This window comes from Oncorhynchus gorbuscha, linkage group LG05, assembly GCF_021184085.1.
Source record: "Oncorhynchus gorbuscha isolate QuinsamMale2020 ecotype Even-year linkage group LG05, OgorEven_v1.0, whole genome shotgun sequence".
NCBI lineage: Eukaryota > Metazoa > Chordata > Actinopteri > Salmoniformes > Salmonidae > Oncorhynchus > Oncorhynchus gorbuscha.
The window spans coordinates 41,014,089-41,022,833 of record NC_060177.1 but is presented as its reverse complement, the minus strand read 5'-3'; the positions used below and the strand labels follow the sequence as shown (position 1 = coordinate 41,022,833).

The 8,745-nt window shown below is 46.7% G+C and overlaps 1 protein-coding gene across 1 annotated transcript in view; it reads left to right on the top strand.

Moving 5' to 3' along the window:
- kif6 (kinesin family member 6) overlaps positions 1-8,745 on the top strand; it is a 292,827-nt gene that overhangs the window by 257,177 nt on the left and 26,905 nt on the right. The window lies entirely within an intron of this gene.

The following is an 8,745-nucleotide window of genomic DNA, read 5'->3' as shown; positions in this document are numbered from 1 at the left end:
TCTTATATTGTCTTGTCATTTTGCTTTTCCTTCTGTTCGTTTTCCCCCTGCTGGTCTTTTTAGGTTCGTTCCCTTTTTTCTCTCTCCCTCCCTCTCTCTCTTCTCTCTATCGTTCCGTTCCTGCTCCCAGCTGTTCCTATTCCCCTAATCAATCATTTAGTCTTCCACACCTGTTCCCTATCTTTCCCCTGATTAGAGTCCCTATTTCTCCCCTTGTTTTCCGTTTCTGTCCTGTCGGATCCTTGTATATTGTTCACCGTGCTGTGTCTTTGTATCGTCCTGTCGTGTCGTGTTTCCCCAGATGCTGCGTGGTGAGCAGGTGTCTGAGTCTGCTACGGTCAAGTGCCTTCCCGAGGCAACCTACAGTTTATGATCGAGTCTCAGTCTGTTCTCGTCATTACGAGTGGAATTGTTTTTTATGCTTTATTTACCGCTCCGATTTGTCTAGGAGTATTGCATATTTCCTTTACTGGATTAAAGACTCTGTTTTCGCCAAGTCGCTTTTGGGTCCTCATTCACCTGCATAACAGAAGGATCCGACCAAAGAATGGACCCAGCGACTACAGACGCTCGTAACACTGCCGTCGAGATCCAAGGAGCCATGCTCGGCAGACACGAGCAGGAATTGTCTGCTGCTCGTCATGCCGTGGAGAACCTGGCCGCTCAGGTTTCCGACCTCTCTGGACAGTTCCAGAGTCTTCGTCTCGTGCCACCTGTTACTTCCTGGTCTGCCGAGCCTCTGGAACCTAGGGTTAATAACCCACCTTGTTACTCCGGGCAGCCCACGGAGTGCCGCTCCTTTCTCACCCAGTGTGATATTGTGTTCTCTCTCCAACCCAACACATACTCTAGAGAGAGAGCTCGGGTTGCTTACGTCATATCACTCCTTACTGGCCGGGCTCGAGAGTGGGGCACAGCTATCTGGGAGGCAAGGGCTGATTGTTCAAACAATTACCAGAACTTTAAAGAGGAGATGATTCGGGTTTTTGACCGTTCAGTTTTTGGTAGGGAGGCTTCTAGGGCCCTGGCTTCCCTATGCCAAGGTGATCGATCCATAACGGATTACTCTATAGAGTTTCGCACTCTTGCTGCCTCTAGTGACTGGAACGAGCCGGCGCTGCTCGCTCGTTTTCTGGAGGGACTCCACGCAGTGGTTAAAGATGAGATTCTCTCCCGGGAGGTTCCTTCCAGTGTGGACTCTTTGATTGCTCTCGCCATCCGCATAGAACGACGGGTAGATCTTCGTCACCAAGCTCGTGGAAGAGAGCTCGCGTCAACGGTGTTTCCCTGCTCCGCATCGCAACCATCTCCCTCCTCTGGCTCAGAGACTGAGCCCATGCAGCTGGGAGGTATTCGCATCTCGACTAAGGAGAGGGAACGGAGGATCACCAACCGCCTGTGCCTCTATTGCGGACTTGCTGGACATTTTGTCAATTCATGTCCAGTAAAAGCCAGAGCTCATCAGTAAGCGGAGGGCTACTGGTGAGCGCTACTACTCAGGTCTCTCCATCTAGATCCTGTACTACTATGTCGGTCCATCTACGCTGGACCGGTTCGGTGCTACATGCAGTGCCTTGATAGACTCTGGGGCTGAGGGTTGTTTCATGGACGAAGCATGGGCTCGGAAACATGACATTCCTTTCAGACAGTTAGACAAGCCTACGCCCATGTTCGCCTTAGATGGTAGTCATCTTCCCAGTATCAGATTTGAGACACTACCTTTAACCCTCACAGTATCTGGTAACCACAGTGAGACTATTTCTTTTTTGATTTTTCGTTCACCTTTTACACCTGTTGTTTTGGGTCATCCCTGGCTAGTATGTCATAATCCTTCTATTAATTGGTCTAGTAATTCTATCCTATCCTGGAACGTTTCTTGTCATGTGAAGTGTTTAATGTCTGCCATCCCTCCCATTTCTTCTGTCCCCACTTCTCAGGAGGAACCTGGCGATTTGACAGGAGTGCCGGAGGAATATCATGATCTGCGCACGGTCTTCAGTCGGTCCCGAGCCAACTCCCTTCCTCCTCAACGGTCGTATGATTGTAGTATTGATCTCCTTCCGGGGACCACTCCTCCTCGGGGTAGACTATACTCTCTGTCGGCTCCCGAACGTAAGGCTCTCGAGGATTATTTGTCTGTGTCTCTTGACGCCGGTACCATAGTGCCTTCTTCCTCTCCGGCCGGGGCGGGGTTTTTTTTTGTTAAGAAAAGGACGGTACTCTGCGCCCCTGCGTGGATTATCGAGGGCTGAATGACATAACGGTTAAGAATCGTTATCCGCTTCCCCTTATGTCATCAGCCTTCGAGATTCTGCAGGGAGCCAGGTGCTTTACTAAGTTGGACCTTCGTAACGCTTACCATCTCGTGCGCATCAGAGAGGGGGACGAGTGGAAAACGGCGTTTAACACTCCGTTAGGGCATTTTGATTACCGGGTTCTGCCGTTTGGTCTCGCCAATGCGCCAGCTGTTTTTCAGGCATTAGTTAATGATGTTCTGAGAGACATGCTGAACATCTTTGTTTTTGTCTACCTTGACGATATCCTGATTTTTTCACCGTCACTCGAGATTCATGTTCAGCACGTTCGACGTGTTCTCCAGCGCCTTTTAGAGAATTGTCTCTACGTGAAGGCTGAGAAGTGCTCTTTTCATGTCTCCTCCGTTACTTTTCTCGGTTCCGTTATTTCCGCTGAAGGCATTCAGATGGATTCCGCTAAGGTCCAAGCTGTCAGTGAGTGGCCCGTTCCAAGGTCACGTGTCGAGTTGCAGCGCTTTCTAGGTTTCGCTAATTTCTATCGGCGTTTCATTCGTAATTTCGGTCAAGTTGCTGCCCCTCTCACAGCTCTTACTTCTGTCAAGACGTGTTTTAAGTGGTCCGGTTCCGCCCAGGGAGCTTTTGATCTTCTAAAAGAACGTTTTACGTCCGCTCCTATCCTCGTTACTCCTGACGTCACTAGACAATTCATTGTCGAGGTTGACGCGTCAGAGGTAGGCGTGGGAGCCATTCTATCCCAGCGCTTCCAGTCTGACGATAAGGTTCATCCTTGCGCTTATTTTTCTCATCGCCTGTCGCCATCTGAACGCAACTATGATGTGGGTAACCGCGAACTGCTCGCCATCCGCTTAGCCCTAGGCGAATGGCGACAGTGGTTGGAGGGGGCGACCGTTCCTTTTGTCGTTTGGACAGACCATAAGAACCTTGAGTACATCCGTTCTGCCAAACGACTTAATGCTCGTCAAGCTCGTTGGCCGTTGTTTTTCGCTCGTTTCGAGTTTGTGATTTCTTACCGTCCGGGTAGCAAGAACACCAAGCCTGATGCCTTATCCCGTCTTTTTAGTTCTTCTGTGGCTTCTACTGATCCCGAGGGGATTCTTCCTTATGGGCGTGTTGTCGAGGTGACAGTCTGGGGAATTGAAAGACAGGTTAAGCAAGCACTCACGCACACTGCGTCGCCGCGCGCTTGTCCTAGTAACCTTCTTTTCGTTCCTGTTTCTACTCGTCTGGCTGTTCTTCAGTGGGCTCACTCTGCCAAGTTAGCTGGTCATCCCGGCGTTCGAGGCACTCTTGCTTCTATTCGCCAGCGCTTTTGGTGGCCGACTCAGGAGCGTGACACGCGCCGTTTCGTGGCTGCTTGTTCGGACTGCGCGCAGACTAAGTCAGGTAACTCTCCTCCTGCCGGTCGTCTCAGACCGCTTCCCATTCCTTCTCGACCATGGTCTCACATCGCCCCTAGACTTCATTACCGGTCTGCCTTTGTCTGCGGGGAAGACTGTGATTCTTACGGTTGTCGATAGGTTCTCTAAGGCGGCACATTTCATTCCCCTCGCTAAACTTCCTTCCGCTAAGGAGACGGCACAAATCATCATCGAGAATGTGTTCAGAATTCATGGCCTCCCGTTAGACGCCGTTTCAGACAGAGGCCCGCAATTCACGTCACAGTTTTGGAGGGAGTTCTGTCGTTTGATTGGTGCGTCCGTCAGTCTCTCTTCCGGGTTTCATCCCCAGTCTAACGGTCAAGCAGAGAGGGCCAATCAGACGATTGGTCGCATACTACGCAGCCTTTCTTTCAGAAACCCTGCGTCTTGGGCAGAACAGCTCCCCTGGGCAGAATACGCTCACAACTCGCTTCCTTCGTCTGCTACCGGGTTATCTCCGTTTCAGAGTAGTCTGGGTTACCAGCCTCCTCTGTTCTCATCCCAGCTTGCCGAGTCCAGCGTTCCCTCCGCTCAAGCGTTTGTCCAACGTTGTGAGCGCACCTGGAGGAGGGTGAGGTCTGCACTTTGCCGTTACAGGGCACAGACTGTGAGAGCCGCCAATAAACGTAGGATTAAGAGTCCAAGGTATTGTTGCGGCCAGAGAGTGTGGCTTTCCACTCGCAACCTTCCTCTTACGACAGCTTCTCGTAAGTTGACTCTGCGGTTCATTGGTCCGTTCCGTGTCTCCCAGGTCGTCAATCCTGTCGCTGTGCGACTGCTTCTTCCGCGACATCTTCGTCGCGTCCATCCTGTCTTCCATGTCTCCTGTGTCAAGCCCTTTCTTCGCACCCCCGTTCGTCTTCCCTCCCCCCTCCCGTCCTTGTCGAGCGCACCTATTTACAAGGTACGTAGGATCATGGACATGCGTTCTCGGGGACGGGGTCACCAATACTTAGTGGATTGGGAGGGTTACGGTCCTGAGGAGAGGAGTTGGGTTCCGTCTCGGGACGTGCTGGACCGTTCACTGATTGATGATTTCCTCCGTTGCCGCCAGGATTCCTCCTCGAGTGCGCCAGGAGGCGCTCGGTGAGTGGGGGGTACTGTCATGTTTTGTCTTATATTGTCTTGTCATTTTGCTTTTCCTTCTGTTCGTTTTCCCCCTGCTGGTCTTTTTAGGTTCGTTCCTTTTTTCTCTCTCCCTCCCTCTCTCTCTTCTCTCTATCGTTCCGTTCCTGCTCCCAGCTGTTCCTATTCCCCTAATCAATCATTTAGTCTTCCACACCTGTTCCCTATCTTTTCCCCTGATTAGAGTCCCTATTTCTCCCCTTGTTTTCCGTTTCTGTCCTGTCGGATCCTTGTATATTGTTCACCGTGCTGTGTCTTTGTATCGTCCTGTCGTGTCGTGTTTCCCTCAGATGCTGCGTGGTGAGCAGGTGTCTGAGTCTGCTACGGTCAAGTGCCTTCCCGAGGCAACCTACAGTTTATGATCGAGTCTCCAGTCTGTTCTCGTCATTACGAGTGGAATTGTTTTTTATGCTTTATTTACCGCTCCGATTTGTCTAGGAGTATTGCATATTTCCTTTACTGGATTAAAGACTCTGTTTTCGCCAAGTCGCTTTTGGGTCCTCATTCACCTGCATAACACATTCACGCAGATGGGCAGGGACCCTGGGCATCTTTCTTTTGGTGTTTTTCAGTCAGTAGAAAGGCCTCTTTAGTGTCCTAAGTTTTCATAACTGTGACCTTAATTGCCTATCGTTTTTAAGCTGCTAGTGTCTTAACGACCGTTCCACAGGTGCATGTTCATTAATTGTTTATGGTTCATTGAACAAGCATGGGAAACAGTGTTTAAACCCATTACAAGTTTGACTCGAGTCCAAGTCATATGACTCAAATCCACACCACTGGTAATTTCTGGGATTGCAAATTTTTTCTGAAATTAATAAGAAATATCAAGTGAACTTTACTCCACTTCTCAAAAAGGTTGGGGAAGAATTAGATAGATGGCGGTATTTACCAGTTTCTCTAATTGGGTGGGTCAATTGTGTAAAGATGAAAAAATCGTATGCATTGTACCGTTCTGTAATTTTCACGTTAGTTTTTGATTAGATAATTTTTTACTTTACTTCCTTAACTCTATTTCTTGAACTGCGTTGTTGGTTAAGGGCTTGTAAGTAATAATTTCACTTTGTATTCGGGGGGCAGGTGACAAATAACATGTTATTTGATTCAAAATCTACCAGTGATAAACTGTAGCTGGAGAGAAAGTGGGTATAAGGTTTAATTTATTACATGTACTCTGTTCTACAAGCTCTGATGGGGAATGATGAAGCTCTGAAGGTTTCCATAAAGTGGTATGATGACCTTGATCTCATTTTTAGGCTAAGCAATGGGGAAACATCTTTTTAGATGCTCAGCTTCTTTCATTTAACACAAGCCACAAGTTGATGCAAATCAATATTTTACATAGAGTCTACTTTACACCAGATAGACTGTATTAGACACATTCTAGGGAGAGAAGGGTTTTGTATGATGTGCTCCCATGTAGCCTGTTGTTTTGTGTATGTGGAGGGAAAGGGGAGTGGTGGGAATAACTTGCCATTATCTGATTGTCATGTTTTGCTGATGATTGTTTAATTGTAAAATATATATATATATATTTATATATATATTGGGGCCATGTATCGCGAGAGATATATATATATATACAGTGGGGGGGAACAAGTATTTGATACACTGCCCCGATTTTACAAAGCACAAAGCATGTAGAGGTCTTTAATTTTTATCATAAGTCCACATCAACTGTGTGAGACGGAATCTAACAAAAAACAGACAAAAATCCAGAAAATCACATTGTATGATTTTTAAGTAATTAATTTGCATTTTATTGCATGACACAAGTATTTGATACATCAGAAAAGCAGAACTTAATATAATATCCCTCCAAAGATTTTCTATTGGGTTCAGGTCTGGATTCTGGCTAGGCCACTCCAGGACCTTGAGATGCTTCTTACGGAGCCACTCCTTAGTTGCCATGGCTGTGTGTTTCGGGTTGTTGTCATGCTGGAACCCAGCCACGACCCATATTCAATGCTCTTACTGAGGGAGGGAGGTTGTTGTCCAAGATCTCGCGATACATGGCCCCATCCATCCTCCCCTCAATACGGTGCAGTCGTCCTGTCCCCTTTGCAGAAAAGCATCCCCAAATAATTTTTCCACCTCCATGCTTCACGTTTGGGATGGTGTTCTTTGGGTTGTACTCATCCTTCTTCTTCTGCCAAACACGGCGAGTGGAGTTTAAACCAAAAGCTCTATTTTTGTCTCATCAGACCACATGACCTTCTCCCATTCCTCCTCTGGATCATCCAGATGGTCATTGGCAAACTTTAGACGGGCCTGGACATGCGTTGGCTTGAGCAGGGGATCTTGCGTGCGCTGCCGGATTTTAATCCATGATGGCGTAGTGTGTTATTAATGGTTTTCTTTGAGATTGTGGTCCCAGCTCTCTTCAGGTCATTGACCAGGTCCTGCCGTGTAGTTCTGGGCTGATCCCTCACCTTCCTCATGATCATTGATGCCCACGAGGTGAGATCTTGCATGGAACCCCAGACCGAGGATGATTGACCGTCATCTTGAACTTCTTCCATTTTCTAATAATTGCGCCAACAATTGTTGCCTTCTCACCAAGCTGTTTGCCTTTTGTCCTGTAGCCCATCCCAGCCTTGTGCAGGTCTACAATTGAACCCTTATGTCCTTACACAGCTCTCTGGTCTTGGCCATAGTGGAGAGGTTGGAGTCTGTTTGATTGAATGTGTGGACAGGTTTCTTTTATACAGAAAACTAGTTCAAACAGGTGCAGTTAATATATGTAATGAGTGGAGAACAGCGGGGCTTCTTAAAGAAAAACTAACAGGTCTGTGAGAGACGGAATTCTTACTGGTTGGTAGGTGATCAAATACTTATGTCATGCAATAAAATGCAAATTAATTACTTAAAAATCATACAATGTAATTTTCTGTATTTTTTTTTAAAATTTCCGTCCCTCACAATTGAAGTGTACCTATGATAAAAAATGACAGACCTCTACATGCATTGTAAGTAGGAAAACCTGCTAAATCGGCAGTGTATCAAATACATTACATTTACATTTAAGTCATTTAGCAGACGCTCTTATCCAGAGCGACTTACAAATTGGTGCATTCACCTTATGACATCCAGTGGAACAGTCACTTTACAATAGTGCATCTAAATCTTAAGGGGGGGGGGGGGGGGGGGGGGTGGGAATACTTATCCTATCCTAGGTATTCCTTAAATACTTGGTCTCCCCACTGTATAGTATCAATCATGCCCACAGTCATGCCTATTTGCCCACTAACACGGAACAGCTGGCAGCACCCATCTAAATGACCAGAGCATGCAATAAGTGTGAAATATTAAGCCCATTTCTCTTTAGAGACAGCATACCTACCCAATTGATTAATTAGCATGCAGAGCCTCAGACTATGCAAAAATATAACATTTTATAGTATGTGACATTTTGAAAATGTTGTATGCTTTAAATGCCAGGATGTCATACTCTTTTCGGCTTTTCATTTCTAATTCGCTGCACACTGTTGAGGAAGAAAAGCATCATTTCAGACCACGTGTGTTTGACAACAGCTGATAATCAACTGGTAATTCGATTAGAGGACGGGCTGTAGCCAAATGAACAAATGGTGGGAAACGACACATTTGCCCATTAGATGATGCGTTCTCAGTATAGGTAAGCCTAGTATGTTGATATTTGGTGCTTAATGCATACATTTTTACTGAACAGTGGATTCTAAATAGTATGAAGTATGATTAGTACTTACACAGGGAAATGTCATTTTAGTAAGTAGTAGGCAGGACAGATTTCAGACCAGCCAACGACTCATACAAGACATTGTCACCAATGTTATGTTGAAAGAACGAGACCTCTTTTTATACGGCTTGGGTTTTTTCCAACTCAAACATTGTACAGACTTAGGTTCTCTTGGTTGATGAATAAAGGCCCACTACAGTTAGTTGAG